This window comes from Amblyomma americanum, chromosome 3 (assembly GCF_052857255.1).
Source record: "Amblyomma americanum isolate KBUSLIRL-KWMA chromosome 3, ASM5285725v1, whole genome shotgun sequence".
NCBI lineage: Eukaryota > Metazoa > Arthropoda > Arachnida > Ixodida > Ixodidae > Amblyomma > Amblyomma americanum.
Genome location: NC_135499.1, coordinates 208,265,951 through 208,281,289, shown reverse-complemented (window position 1 = coordinate 208,281,289; position 15,339 = coordinate 208,265,951). Strand labels below are relative to the sequence as shown.

Genomic DNA, 15,339 nt, shown 5'->3' with positions numbered 1-15,339 from the left:
TGCTTTTCGAAAGCGCATGTATTTTGGAAAGATGTAGCCAGAACTTGTCGAGCCACAGCGCCGAGGGCAATCGCGTTTTCGAAATTCTAAAAACCGATATGACTATTACTGACGAACGGCTACAAATCTCTAATTGCAGCCATGGAGTTGCCTAACTGCGATAGTTAGAAAGCCATGGAGTTGCCTAACTGCGATAGTTAGAAACTTAATTATCAGAAATTAGTTAACCAGCTCACATTTTAAGACATTTCTCCGGCTTTCCGGTGTCCACCAACACTGGTAATACTATACCGCAAAAGCCATATTTTTATGGAGGAAAAACGCTAAGGCGCCCCTGTGCTGTGCGATGTCAGTGCACGTTAAAGATCCCCAGGTGGTCGAAATTATTCCGGAGCCCTCCACTACGGCACCTATTCTTCCTTTCTTCTTTCACTCCCTCCTTTATCCCTTCCCTTACGGCGCGGTTCAGGTGTCCAGCGATATGTGAGACAGATACTGCGCCATTTCCTTTCCCCCAAAACCAATTATTACTATTATTATTACCCCAAGAAGCCTATTTTTTAAGATTGCTGAAAGTCTTCTCCTGAAACACCCTGTAAATCCTTTCCAAGGCCAGAAAGACTTTTCGCTGCGTCTCTAGTCGCGGCTGCACCACCTGTCCCACCACGCCACGTCCAGACGCACGGTGCCCGGCAGTTCAATATTCAACGCCCCGCGCGCTAGCTGCTCCGGCGGCGGCGAATTGTTTCAGGGCGGTGGCGGCGGCCCGACCAGACGACGCCGGCCGGATCGATGCAGTCTGGCTTCTCCCGCCTCTGCCACCACGAAGCTGCTGTGGGAGGAGGGGCGAGCACGCATCGCCGACTGCGCGTGCACACTCTACACACGCGTCCCGTCTCGAACGCGGCGTCGTGTGCTGCTGCCGATATTGCGCCGTCTCAGCCTAGAACGCCCGCGACTCCTTCTTGGTAGCGCGCAACCTTGCCGTCACGTCTCGTAAGAAGTCGGTATTCCTGCCTTACAGCCATTTTCCTTAGTACGTTTGCTTCTAGACACAGCCGGCAGGAAACTACAAGTCGTATAGCTTTCGAGCACAGCGAATATGCTTCGTCAATCCTTGCACAGATGACGCTGGTCTGCCGATCACGGTCGATCTCTGCCAAAATTAGGAAGTCTGGAGCTCTGGCCATCACAACAAAGCTACACTTGTAACGCTAAGGCACCCGTGTGCTGTGCGATGTCAGTGCACGTTAAAGATCCCCAGGTGGTCGAAATTATTCCGGAGCCCTCCACTACGGCACCTCTCTCTTCCTTTCTTCTTTCACTCCCTCCTTTACCCTTCCCTTACGGCGCGGTTCAGGTGTCCAGCGATATATGAGACAGATACTGCGCCATTTCCTTTCCCCCCAAAACCAATTATTATTATTATTATTATTACGCCATAGCGCACACAGCTGAAGGAAGGGTCGGCATTACAAGATGTGTTACTGCAATCCAAATTCGTGCGCGCATGAGCAAGAGTCACGAGAAACGATAACGGTCAGCGATAGCCAGGCACGACACAGAAAAAAAAAAAAGCGGGGGGCGGGAGGGGAGGAAACGCGAGGGAGAGATACAGCCGGAAAACGCTGAGCCTCACGTGTTCTTCACTGCTACGCGGCAGTGGTCTCGGAGGCCAGCTGCAGCAGCACAGCGATGCCGAAACGAGAATGACTAACCTTGCTCTCCTCGCGTCTTTCGTGCGGGGGACACGGGGCATGCTGCCGTTGCTCGAGCGGCTCGTGGAACTCGAAAAAAAAAAAAAAGAACCGCTCGAACGACGCGTTGTGCCGAGGCTGCATGGATGCGAGCAGTACTGGACGAGAAAGCCGTGTAACGCGCAGACTATAGGAGAGAATTGACAATCGGCGCACCTTAGCTCGAGTACGCTACTACTGATGCGCTGCTGAGTACTTGAAGGCGTATCAGGTGCAAGCGATTGGTATCGCATTCGAAACAACTGCGCCGGTTTGCACGCCAAACAAAGCCTAACCACAGTGCTGCAACAGTGTCCCCTGAAGCATTGTCTTCAACACCACGTGCACTATAGCTAAAGAAGCAGCAGCGTATGCCTCTGAGGGAAAGGGCGTGAGCACACACGCCGCGCCCAGTTTGGGTTTTGAAACGCTCCCCAGCCTCCGCCCCCGCCGCCGCCAAGATGGGCCGACGCGATAGCCCGGGCCCAGAAGCGGCTGCGGCGGGAACGAATCGATGCGCTCAGAGCAGCGGCCCCGCCAGGAGAAAGACGCTGCCGCGGTGTCGCTCGTAATTCCTTTGCGGACGCAGTGAAATAGGCCCCCTGCTGTTTGAATTCAGGTGCACGCACGGAGCGCCAGTCCACGCGCTTCTCTGAGAGAGACTGAGCGGCAAGTTTGGTGACGTAGCCAGATATATCTGGGGTGAAGGCGTTCTACTTTTGGTGTTGAGCGATAACAGAAGCAGGCAGTGCGCGAACGTTGTTTTATCTATATTTGCGTCATTACGAAGACGAAGACACCAACAAAGTGCTCAGAACACGCGTATACCGACTAGTTCTATATATATATATATATATATATATATATATATATATATATATATATATATATATATATATATATATATAGCGTTCGCCCGAGCGAGTTCAGGCGGCGAGGGCAGGACTACCTCAGAAATTAAAATTCCTGTACTGTTCTCCCCCTGGCCTTTTCTGGCTAAACTCTTAAGCAGGATGGTCAGTGCTGCGTCGGAAATAGGATGAGCGACCGGATCAGCGTCATACCTGTGTAAAATGTCCCATGCAGTTAACCAGGCCATAGAAAACTACAGCACGAAGGCGCTGCGTGAGAAAAAAAAAAAGATAGTTTCACAGCAGGCCATCTGTTGCACTGCCGCTCGTGTGTCCGCTGTACACAGTTGTACTGCGAAGCAGGTATGTGGGAAAGGTGCAGCGTTCTCGGTGCAGTCACATGTGATCGATGTGTCAATGAGAAGCGTGTAACGAATAAGTCACTCACGCACACACGAAAAATTCCAATGTCTGTAGTCAAATGTCGCTGTTGTCGCTGCAATTACAGGCATTTAAGCAGCTACCCACGAGCGCTCCAGTAAACCAGACTAAGAGAATTAGTATGCGCCTATTTATTCATCGGAGGATGCGACCTTGAATTTACTTATACTCCCCGGAGTGGGGCCAGTTATGTTCGCTAGACCAGGCTGAAGTGACGGTTTTGCTAGAAAATGTGCAACATAAATCCTAACTGACCCGCCTTAACGCACGCTCGTCTGAACAACAATAATCTATTTTTATAACTCGGTTTGGTTCCAGCTGCTGTCAGTTTAAGTACTCTAAACGACAGATACCACACATATTTATCATTCTTCTCTGCGCGTGAACACGAAGCGTCTGCAGAAACGTAAAAGAAAAGGAAAACTATGAACTCAAGAATGGCGTGAAAAAGTAAGCAGCATCGGAACACATAAAACAAAAACACTGGTCTAGCTATAGAAAAGAGGTCCGAAAGTGAAAGCCAGAACGGCTTTCAAGCGCACAGACGTGGAAAAGACTCCCGAGAGAAGTCGACTGAGAGGGGGGGGGGGCACAGCGACGAAGCCTGTCTCCGCTTCTTTTCTGCACATTAATAAGCGCGTAACAGCCGCGCGTCTGTAACACACAGACACGCACGCACAGCGCGCCTCCGTTCGAGAGAGGGCCCCGGCGGGCTATCCCTCCCTCGGTGAGTCCGCGCCCTCGCCCTCACTCGCACTACGAGTTATGTGCAGCACTACGCAAGATGGCAAGGGCGCAGGCTGACATCAAAGCTATCTGCTGCCTTCTGGCGCCAGGACTAGCAGTTTTATGCCAATGAGTCTTCTCTTCCTCGTCCGTGACAATTTACACGACAGAAACTCGAAACTGGACAACCGCCAAACCTCATTCGAACAGACTATAGAAATGGAGGCACGAAAGGCATGAATGCGGACCAGTCACTACGCCTGGCAAAGCAGCGGTCGATTGCGCCGCATCTGTGACTTGTCTACCACGCGAACGGACGTCCACACACCTCCGGCTCTCCCGCACTGCACGGAACCAGCCAGACGGTGCACGCGCGGCTAACCGGTAAGGCAACCGGAGGGAGCCCACCGAACCGGAAGCCCCCGTGGAAACGGCCGAGCCTCGTATCCGCCTCTTCCACGCGCTCCCTTTCGTCCTCACCCGCCGCATCCCCTCGGCGACTGGCTACTATACACGACGCTGCTGTGCAATGCTGCGAGCAGCGTCGCCCCCGCATCGCTTTTCCATCTCTCCGCGCGACGCCCAGCCCGATACCGCCGTGCACCTGGCAGCGCGTATGGATGGCCGGGCGCCGAGTGAGATGCGGCCACCGGAAGGGAGGCAGCCACGCCCGCCCGACGAGTCTGGGCCACAGTTCCGTGCAGCACGCGGCACACTACGCCGACACGGGCGGTCTCGCACAGCGGGCCGGAAGGAAGGGAGAGGGATGCGAGAGAGAAAGCTGCTTCCATTAGGGCACACCGCGGGCAGGCTGCAATACATCATGCCCACACCGACGGGCAAAGTGGCGAAATATGGGACACCGCCGTTTCTCCTTTGGGCCCGGTAACGGGGGTTTACGTCTTCTGAAAGGAAGAGTCCCGATTCAGCGGGGGCTTTGAAAACTGTTCTCATCACTGGAAGGTGAATGAAAAGAGGTACCAATGAACCTAGACGCGTCCACTGAAAATACTGCCCAAAACTAAATAGTATACCCACTGCACTTGTGTTTTCCGCACTTCCGTGTCGCAGTGGCAATCTTACGCAAAAACTCGGGAGACTACCGGCGCTCATCAGCGGCTAGATTGTGCCTCATTGAAACAATCAGCGATTGGGTTACATTCCGTTTTGATAATTTTATGCTTTGGGCTCGGAAAAGAAAAATAGGAAGGCGTAGGGCGGATTTTACGAATTACGAAAGTCGCACGTAATAAACCAACTAGACTGCGTAGTATTGAAACCAGATATATGCAACTGGATGGAAAACGCGGGACTCTGAGGAGGGGAAACAAAATGCAATATAGATAAATACGCAAATGCCCACAGCGCTCATGCAACTGCTCACCCCCCCCCCCCCCCCTTTCCGCACACTTTCACATAAAGTAAACAGAAAAACAAGAGACTATTTCTCCAGATCCATATTAATTTCCACCCATGCCAGGCGCAACCTTGGTACCACGAAGAGAGATTTACCATAAACGGGCATGGAAACGAAGCAGGCCTCTTTGGAGGCGAAAGCAAGGGCAACCCATTCTCGAACAACCAGTTCACAACAGAGGGCGCCAATAAAACTGCAAGAAGCAAAGGTGATACGACAAGCAGTAACAACACGGGGCGGCGCCATCTGGCTCTCTCGGGGAGCGGCGTGGCGCGAACGAAAACTCTTCCCGAATTCGCGTCTGGCGCCACAACACAACGCTGGGGCACACCCGGCGGCGGTGGCGCCCCTGCCCCGCGCGAACGGCAGCCAGGCGGCATCCCGAGAGGGCGCTTCCCCGCATCAAGGCTAATTATGGGGGGCAGCCGCCTTCGCAGGGGAAAAGAAACCGTCCACCGCCGTTTTTCATCGCTGCGTCCGGCCGGCCGGGACCGGAACTCTCCACCCGCAACTACTCTCTCTCTCTTTCTCTCTCTCTCTCCTTTCCGCACTCATACGTCTTTCCCCTCGCTCTTCACGCTTTACCTCTCCCTGCCTGACCCCTCGTTTCACTCTGCTCCGCATATACCGCACTGCGATACACACCGGCTGGTACGCATGCAGTTTTCTCGCTCCATAGATGCTGGGCGGTCGTGGTGGCCTCCACGGAGGGTGAAAGGCGAAGGTACAACAAAAGGAGACGCGGGAAATAAATTACAGGCCATGACGAGCCGCAAGCGGTTAGTTGCGCGAAGATGAGTTTTTAATTTCGCCCGCTGGTTCGTCTGTAAAAAAAAAAAAGAAGTCGCTACAAATGTTTCGCGCTTTTTCTTTCCAGTTTCACTTTCTTAGTGGGACGACATTTTTCATCTTTCTCGCTTCTCCACGCAGTCATAGCTACACGCCCCTGTCGATACCCAAGAGCACAGACCTTTGGGCTAGTTGGTGCATTGCAGTCATGTACAAGCGCAGAACAAACAAGGACAAAAAAGGATGGGACACCAAGAGCGCTCGTGGTGTCCCATCCTTCTTTGTCCCTGTCTGTTCTGCGCTTGTACATGACTGCCTGTCGATACCCTTGGTTTTCTCCGCGCCCCATCATACGACGAAAACTTATATCCTGTTCTTTTTCTTGTTTTCTGTCGTTGTCGCGGCCGTTCACCCGTGTTCCTTACATGTCGCTCTCTCTCTTAAATGCTGGTTGCAGAGCTACGTGCACGACTATCCGGCGAAGTTTCAATTTTCCTGTCCATTGTAAAATGTCCTGAGCAGTTTGGGACAGCTTCTAGAGATTCGCTATCCAACACAAGAGTAGAGTGTGTGCAACTATGCAAAAGTGATGGGTGTCTCAAGTCGGGTGCAGAGAGGCGGCAATAAAACCAGCATCACTTGCCTCCTCCACACGTTCGAGGTGCGAGTTCGTGTCATTTCCGAAACGTCTTCGATCTTAAGGATGTGGTCTAGCTAAAAACCATTCATGCTTCGATAAACATTTCCGCCACATGGCCCATGTGAGCAAAATTGTATTTTTTTATAGCCAGTAACCTTCTACTTCCGCGTGTTGACACCAATTTTCTTTGTTGGTTGTGTAAATACGAGTACGTCAAGCTATCGGGCCCCCAAAAGTGGCCTGCCTTCATAAAAGCCGGAAATGAATGCACTAAAACGGGCCACTGCTAAGGTTCTGTTTCCTGGCAAATGAGAGAAAAAAAGATACTGAAAAAAAAAATCAACGCTATAGCCGGAATGGGCGGCAGTCAGTCAGACTTCGCGTAGTTCCTTGCCTTAGCGAACTATAAGGACGAAGGATATGAATATAAAATAAAATTCATGAAATTTTTTTTTGGTACCTACACCACGGTGTTACCATGCTGACTTGAAAACAAGAATTGCAGCCTACTGGAAAAGCAAACGCAGGCCTCTCCCCAGTACATCACGGTGTTCCCAGAAAGTTTATTTTTGAGTTGTTGTTTTTTTAGAAACTTTCTTCCGGCGACATAAAATACCCAACAAAACCACGTCTCTACTATGAACTACCAACATACGCATATTCCTTCCCTTTCTTTTCACAGCGAATTCTAGGTCCACATCCGCGCTAAACCGAATCGATCAGTTCAATTAAAGAGGCACAATTTTTTCACGCATAATTGCGTGAGGGGAAAAAAACCGCTTCACCAAAAAAGCGAGATGACGGATGGGCGCTTCCTGCAGCCCGATTCGGCCCAACATGCTGCGGCGGACACACGTGCGGTGATGGAAAGTTGGCGCCAGGAGAATTAATTGAGCGCAAGAACAGACCACCGGTTCGCGAACGCTAATTAACTTGCCCTGGACTGCGCCGAGCACATGTCGAGACTCGAAAGTGGACACCTTTCGTGTGCTTAGTTTTCGTCTATTCATTATGCCAGCTCCCGAGCTCTCAGGGGTGTTCACGCAGGCACTGCTGGGCTTCTGTTCTCTCTGTCTCTCTCTTTTCTCTACCTATTCATAAATCTCGCAAGCCAGGCTGCTTCCGTCCTTCGTCCGTCTAATAAGGCGCGTAATGAAATATTAGCGCCCTTGTTGCGAGAAAACAACTTCCAGACGGGTCGAAGTGCTGAAACCACGCGCACTACTCCTGTTAAATCAGCATAATCCGCGCACACGTGCGCATCTAACTTCACTTGCGATATTTTCTGCAGGGAGGCTTCAGTGAAAGTCAGAGAACGTAAGCTTTGGGCGTTAGTACATCGCACGAATCATGCCGCCAGTCATGACGTCACAAATCGCCAGTACAAATGTCATAAGGGCAAAAAAGATAATTAATCGAATAGGGAATCGTTACCAGATTCCTTTCGTGTTTTCTTTACACATTGCTTGTATCGTTGTCACATCGTTCACATCAGGACGATTAACACAGGCTCGGAGGGAATTCAATTCTTTCCTGTTTATAGCGATTTGCGCTAATCTCACGCTCCCAAAGTGAGGAAGAGGAACACCTTTCGAAGCGTCCCCGATAGATGGCGCTCTCCGGTCTCCTCGCAGGCCCTCGCAGCGTACGCGCGCTCCACCTCCGCAGCCGCCGCCGCCTGTTGCTACGTATCTTCGCCGCGGAGGCGCCACATTTACGAGCCAATAAAACAAGCCGACGCCTGACGGCCGTTTACGACGGTGACGTACGCATCCCGCAGGCAGAGCCATAGCGCTGCGGCCGTCGGCCCCCGTTCACGCGTACACCGATGCGGCACACCGCGATAAACACTGACAGATCGCCCTCTCACTTAACCCAACCTCCTCCTCCTACCTTTCTCTGCCCGTCTTCCCGAGCAATGCTGCCTCTCTCACACACACACACACACACACACACACACACATGAAAATCGGTGCACGCGGCGTAGTGGTGAGAACGAAAACTCAAGCCTATTTATTTCGGACAGTCACATGCGTACTTAACCCACCGCACAAGCCCCCCGAACTAGACAAACATCACTCCGAGGAACAGTGGGAGTCTGCCCTGCTCAGCTCGGACTTGGCGACGCAGCGAAAGCTGATATCCCAAGCAAGAGCAACTGCGGTGGACATTGGGGTCCTGAAATAAGGACTCCACCCAAAATCTGTACTTTCGCCTCTCTATCCTACCTTTTCGGAATAAATGTTTTCTACTACAACTACAGGGGGACAGGTACATACGCAATCCCGTGCAGTAACGGGGGTGTACATGAGCAAAAGTTTCTTTTTGCCCTAATTTTGGCCCTAAATAAGTTGCATCCATCCGTCACAGTCACGCCGGCCACATGCATGGGCACTCCGGTGTCTACATGCACAAAACGGAAAATACCGTAAGCATCAACGCCGTGCGATTGTTTCATTTGAAAGCTCAGTTGTTTTTCTTTTGCCCCCACGTCAGAACTATTCGGCATGTAATCGAGCCCGGCTTCACATCACCCCACCCATCCGCTGCCCACTTTTTTGAATAGAGCGCGAATTTTTCGGGATCTTCTTCCCCCAGCCTCTATTCCCAGAACTCCCTGCACAGTGCACTGCATTCGAAGCAAGCGAACAGGCGATGTAAAGGGAATGAGATGGTAATCCGCTCTGAGCAGATCATCCGTGCGGCTTGGACGGCGTAAATACCGGCAGCATGGGTGCTTCGTTTCGCTTTATTACCTTGCGCATAATAAAACTCGTCGCGCATAAACCTTCCTGTACGTTTATTTCCTTTTCATTTCAGAACTATAAATATCCAGCGCATCAGGCGAGCAGACTGACTAATGACAGCAAATAGCACGGCACGAGATACGCAGGGTATGCGTAATACAGGACTAGATGTGTGACGGATGGCTACAATTTTGCCCCGTCTAGAGAAAAAAAAATGAAATATTCCGTAATTTGGCAGCATACAGGAGGATTTGTCGATCAGGCTGTGATGCCCTCCCCCTCTTCCTTTTTTCTCGCTCTTTCTCACTTCGGCTACTCCTACATGATAACGAAAGCCCGAGCAGTAAAAAAAAAACGCAAAGTGAAGGAGGTTAGGCGCTGTTTGCCAGACGCCGATCGACAGAGCCCCAGACACTTAACGGAATAAAGAAAAAAGTTAACCACGTGGGAAGCATGTTAAGAAAAACAAGCACACATCCCACATGCCTGTACCGGACTACAAGACACGCGAGGCGCACACCTGACACCCGACATATGCAAGGCCCGACAATACTCGCGCCGCGCAACCACCACAAGCTCCGCCTCGACCACACGAACTCACGCGCACCAACCCGAAGGCCCAGCCTCTACATGGAAAACGCTCCAACACCAGCGGTGTGGGCGTCAACGATCCCTTGTTATACATACACACATACATACATACATACATACATACATACATACATACATACATACATACATACATACATACATACATACATACATACATACATGTTTTATTTTTCACAATGAAGTGGAAAATACCCTTGTCTATATTCGTCCCTTCCTGTCGTCGCGACGCAGAAGGCGCGTCGTACGTGCGCGGGAAAGCGAGCGAACGCGGGGCAGAAACACTAGAAGACGTCGTCACGACGGCAGGAAGCGGCGACCGGTAAGCCGAACCCCCCGCGCAGTCAAAGCCCAAGGCAACGACGGCGCAGCAGCGGACGCATGCACGTACGCGCTCGCTCGTCCTCTGTTCCCCACCGCGCGAACGTGAAAGGAGACGCCTGTTTGGCGCGCCACCGAGGAAGGGGGGGATATGGGACGACGATGTGCGGCCGAGGAGGCGGATCGAGAGGAAGGACACACTACTATAGGATGCGTTCGCGTACAGCGCCACGCGGAGGACAGAGAGTGTTGCAAGACGTGCCGCGTGTAAACACCAGCCACCACGTGCAGGTAGCAGAGAACGAACGACCTCGGCTCGTATTATAATATGCGCGCACAACGCGCACGTTCTTTCTCAAAAGTGTACAGTCCTTCGGATCTGCCGCGGGGCCATGCAGTGGAGATCTTGCTGCACCTCCTAGAACCGCCGGAAATAAAATACAATCGTCGCACTCCCCCTCGGGGGATATATGGAGCTCTGGCTGTGCAAAAATAGCAACGCTTCACGGTCCACATGCTAATTCTATGGCCTCTACATTTCAGACAAAAGGTGCGCTCATAGGAGTGCGTGATAGATTCATTTTATTGGCATCCTCTTTGAATCGAGGCGGTGGCGAGCGCCATCGTGCCTAGTGAGCTAGAGTGGCTTATAATAATAATAATAATAATAATAATAATAATAATAATAATAATAATAATAATAATAATAATAATAATAATAATGTCATATTACAACATGGGGGTACACTTCCATACGATCACATACCAAAGTACGACCAGGGTTTGCATATGGCGTAATGGTATCCATAAAAAAAAAAGAATACTGGCGTGCTATTTCAATACGATAGCGAGTGTTCCTGTGACAAGGGAAAAAAAAACAATAACGAAATGCGCCAACAGAGCGCACGTTCACGGCATGCACGAAAGTGTATCGCGGAAGATTTCCACGACGTGCACGTCCTCTCTCGACCGCAGCGCGCAATCCCGCAGACATGGTGGGAACGTCACCCGATACTCGGAGCAACGCGGCGGCGCCCGCACACCTGGCGACAGCGACGACCAACTGAGCGAGCGGAAGTCGCGCGCACGCCGCCCAAATAGCATGCAAACAAACACGTGATCACAAAGAGGGAATGAGGGAGCACGCTTGCTTGGCGCGGCGTCGCCAAGCAGGCAGTCTGTCGTCCGCCATCTCATGTGACATTCTGCCTCCTTCTCCCCTCCCCCTTCCTCTTTTCGATCTTTTTGTTCTGCGTTTTTTTCCGCCAAAGAAAGACTCGCACCATTGTTCTCGTGCGACAACAAGCCTATCCCGTAACCAACTATTTCCTGCGGGAAACCAGATATACAGGGGATGAACGAGGCGACGGATGTTGGATATCAGGCAACAAGCGTTGCCACGAGCTGTACAGAGATTCGTCTAATACGGTGAAACTACGCGAGTCGCGCACGCGCGTAATGCAGCCAAACCTATTTAACGAGTCTGCAAAGGCACACATGTGCGCATTAGCGTCATAATAATAACTGGTTTTTTGGGGAAAGGAAATGGCGCAGTATCTGTCTCATATATCGTTGGACACCCGAACCGCGCCGTAAGGGAAGGGATAAGGGAGGGAGTGAAAGAGGAAAGGAAGAAGGAGGTGCCGTAGTGGAGGGCTCCGGAATAATTTCGACCACCTGGGGATCTTTTAACGTGCACTGACATTGCACAGCACACGGGCGCGCATTAGCGTCACTATACTTATAGGCTGTGCATCTGCTGCTGAAGCAGCCATCGTCGCTGCTCCGGCGGACGCGGTTGCTGCGACGCGCGTCTTTGCTTCCAATCTTTCCTCCTCTCACATTTCCCTTCTTTCTGCAAGTGGCAGTGATAGCGGTACAGCAGGAGCCAGTCGACGGAGGCCTGTGCACTTTGCTCTTTATGCCACCTTCAGACGCGACAACTATCTTCCTACCGCCACTGCTCCTATACCCTTTTTAAAGCTTCGTGATTGTTACTGCACGCAACTTAACGCCTCAGTTTGTTTAACGACTATACGCCAGCGGCGCAGTGAAACACCTGCGAGCGACCAACCAGGCGCACACGTTTAGCCCTTCAGTGCTCCGTCTATAGAGACGCAAAATGAATGCATAAACCGCAAATGCAGTAAGGGCAGAAAAACAAAGAGATGCTGAGCAGTATAACCGCCGATGCACTCAGCGCAGACGCCCACACAGACACACACTCTCCTTGGATAGGGCATCTCCCCCCCCTCCCCCCCACGTGCGGTGTTTCTTTTCGACGCGGCATCACGGAAGGCTCCCTCCGTCAACCCCTTCAGTGCCCCTTCCCGTATAACCTTCGTCGAAGTCAGCTGCGCGAGCACGGCCGAAGACAAAGGAAGGCGGCACAGGAGAACGAGGGAGAAGATGCAAAAAAGGAGGGGTGCGCGCGCGCCAGCGTTCATTTCTGGCTCGTTAACTCACGCCCAGCTTGTCAGGTCGAACGCGTTATTCACGTGCTCCGCTGCTCGGCGCGCGAGCGGCCGTTATTCTTGCACGCGCCGCCGACGCCGTCACACCGCGCGGGCGCCTTTTCAAAAGCGCCTTGGTCTCACCCCTTGCCCGCTATTGAAGGGCGCGGCGGTTGCACGGGGTAACCTTCGTGCGCGGGGCACAACTTTTCCCGGGGAGGAGGGTGCTCGCAGAGCTCGGAGCTGTTGTGAGCAGAGTGCGGGGAGGCGTGAAGCGAGCGGCTGCAGCACCATCGTCAACGCAAACAGGACCGAAAGCAAGCAGAGCGCACTGGACAGCAAGCTCGTGTTTAATGACGCCTGAGCGGAAACCAGTCAGAGGAACTGAACTTGGGCGGCGACATTGTAATACGGGGAAGAGACCATCGATGGTCTCTCTGGTCAACAGAGTGGACGCCAATAGAAGGGAAGCGTACGACCGGAAGCGGCATGAAGCAGACTTTAATCAGGAAACGAGGGTGGGAAACTGACTGGCTGCAGTGTGCGGAAGATGGGGCTGCAGGCGTATACGACAGAGCAAATTGGAGGTCATTTGGAGAGGCACTCGGCCTGTAGTGAACGTCAGCTGGCTCATCGCACGGTGATGACAAACAGGGAATGTTTCAGGAGGTAAACAACAAATAAAAGCGGATAGCGCAAGAGATCCTCCCTCGTTCATTTAAAATCTGCCGCCCACCCAGAGAGGCCTATAAGTAAGTGCCACAGCTTGTTCAACCACAGCCGAAAAAAAAACAGGAAACCACCCTCGCGCGAGCTGTTTTCTGCTGAACTCGTTTCCGCTGCAGTGCATACGGAGGCTGAAGTAACATCCGGTCCCGCAGCGCAGCTGCTATTATCTCCTACACTCTCTCATTCACTCTTGACAGTGTCAATCATTCAGTATAAACAAGTGCTATCTTCAGCCTTCCTTGTCAAGCGTCGTATAGTGGAAGTTCGTAAAACGTACACATTCAAAGGGGTTTGTGGGCTACAACAGCAGCGGCAGTAACTCGTTAGACTGCAATAGCCGCGTTTACACGAATGCGACAGAAGTCGACTCCGGTCCCCTTTTTGAGGGAAAGTGCAAAAACGTCGATAAATGAGAGCAGAAGACGAGTCAAGCCTTTGCTTCTCAAAACCTGCTCTTTCCCTCAAAAAGGGGACTGGAGTCGACTTCTGTCGCATTCATGTAAACGCGTCTAATGAAAGAAAGACTATCACCGCGCACTGGTTCAAATCCGTGGTGTCTGGGCACTCTGACAGCAGCAGCAGCTCAAGTTTCACGTGTTTCCTGTTCAGAGCACCCCCGCCCCCCTGACACCCCTCCGCTGCCCTCCTTCTCAGTGCTCTTACGCAAACATTCGCGGACACCCAGCGGGAGGCAGCCCTCCACAGTCGCTCTCGAGAAGCGTGAAACAGGGACGGCCCCGTTCGCGCTGGCTTTGCCACTCGCAACAGCTGATCGCTCGCTACGAACTCGCTTCGCGACCGACGACTACGACAACGAGATCCTCACGGAGGAGTCGGCCGCGCGGTGTGGGATCATCACGACTGACGGCAGCAGAAAAGAGGGGCGACGCACTACCGGCCGTCGCTGCTCAAGGAGACGAAGTCGCCAGTGAGGCAACGCACGCGCGCCAGGCAGCACGTCGGTCAGGCTTCCTTTATTTATTTCTTTTTTAGTTCTTTTTTCCCCCTTAGACGTCTCTTCGGCCGCGCAAAGGCAGTCTCGATGACATGCCAGCGTGCCAGCGACAGCGCGTGTACAGAGCACGCACTCCTCCAGGCGTCCTGTCACGATCGTCGATGCCACCTCAGGAGCCGCTGTGTGCGGCGGGAGTGGACGATGGAAAGTTTCGGATGTCGCAAACTTTCGTTTTACACTGACGGTAGGCAGCACGCGTGAGCAACGAGGCCACGCGAGGAGACGCTCTCTCTCTCTCTCTGTTTTGGCGGCGACGGTAAGTTGCGCAACGTTCACACTGCGTTCTACAATCCCCTCCCCGCCAACTCCCCCAGTTTTTTTTCTTACGGGCCGACGATGCTTCGGTAGTCCAGGTGTGGAGTTTGTACACGCGACCTGGTTGACCGACACAAAAATGGTTGCAGAAAAGAGAACGTGGCCGAAACTTTAAAATAACACGCCGTGAAATTTAGCGCATTGTACAGCGATCGCATAAATTTTTGATGCGCTGAATACGTTATACGTCAGGTACCCCTCCACTTTCGCCTATCCGCACATTTATGACCGTCAGTCTGTCTGCGGGCTGGCGCACCTTCACAGATGAAGAAAAGGCAGAAGTTGTAGCCTCGTGGGCTTTTTTATTAAGCCTGGGGACATCATCATCATTACGGGGACTTCCGTAAGAGAAGCATAAAGCTAAGAGTAAGCAAGGTACGCTACACTGTAAAAAAAAATCCGTCAAAATGACGGGAAATACCTTGGCAGCTCTATTTCCAAGCATTTGACCGTTAAAATGATGGCACCCCGTCATTTTAAAATGACGGTGCTTTTTCATCATTTTGATGTTTTTCTTGTCAATCTGAAATACAACTGAACCGTCAATTTG

General features: G+C 52.0%; 1 protein-coding gene across 1 annotated transcript in view; it reads right to left on the bottom strand.

The window, feature by feature from the left end:
• LOC144125957 (uncharacterized) overlaps nucleotides 1-15,339 on the bottom strand; it is a 144,817-nt gene that overhangs the window by 68,088 nt on the left and 61,390 nt on the right. The window lies entirely within an intron of this gene.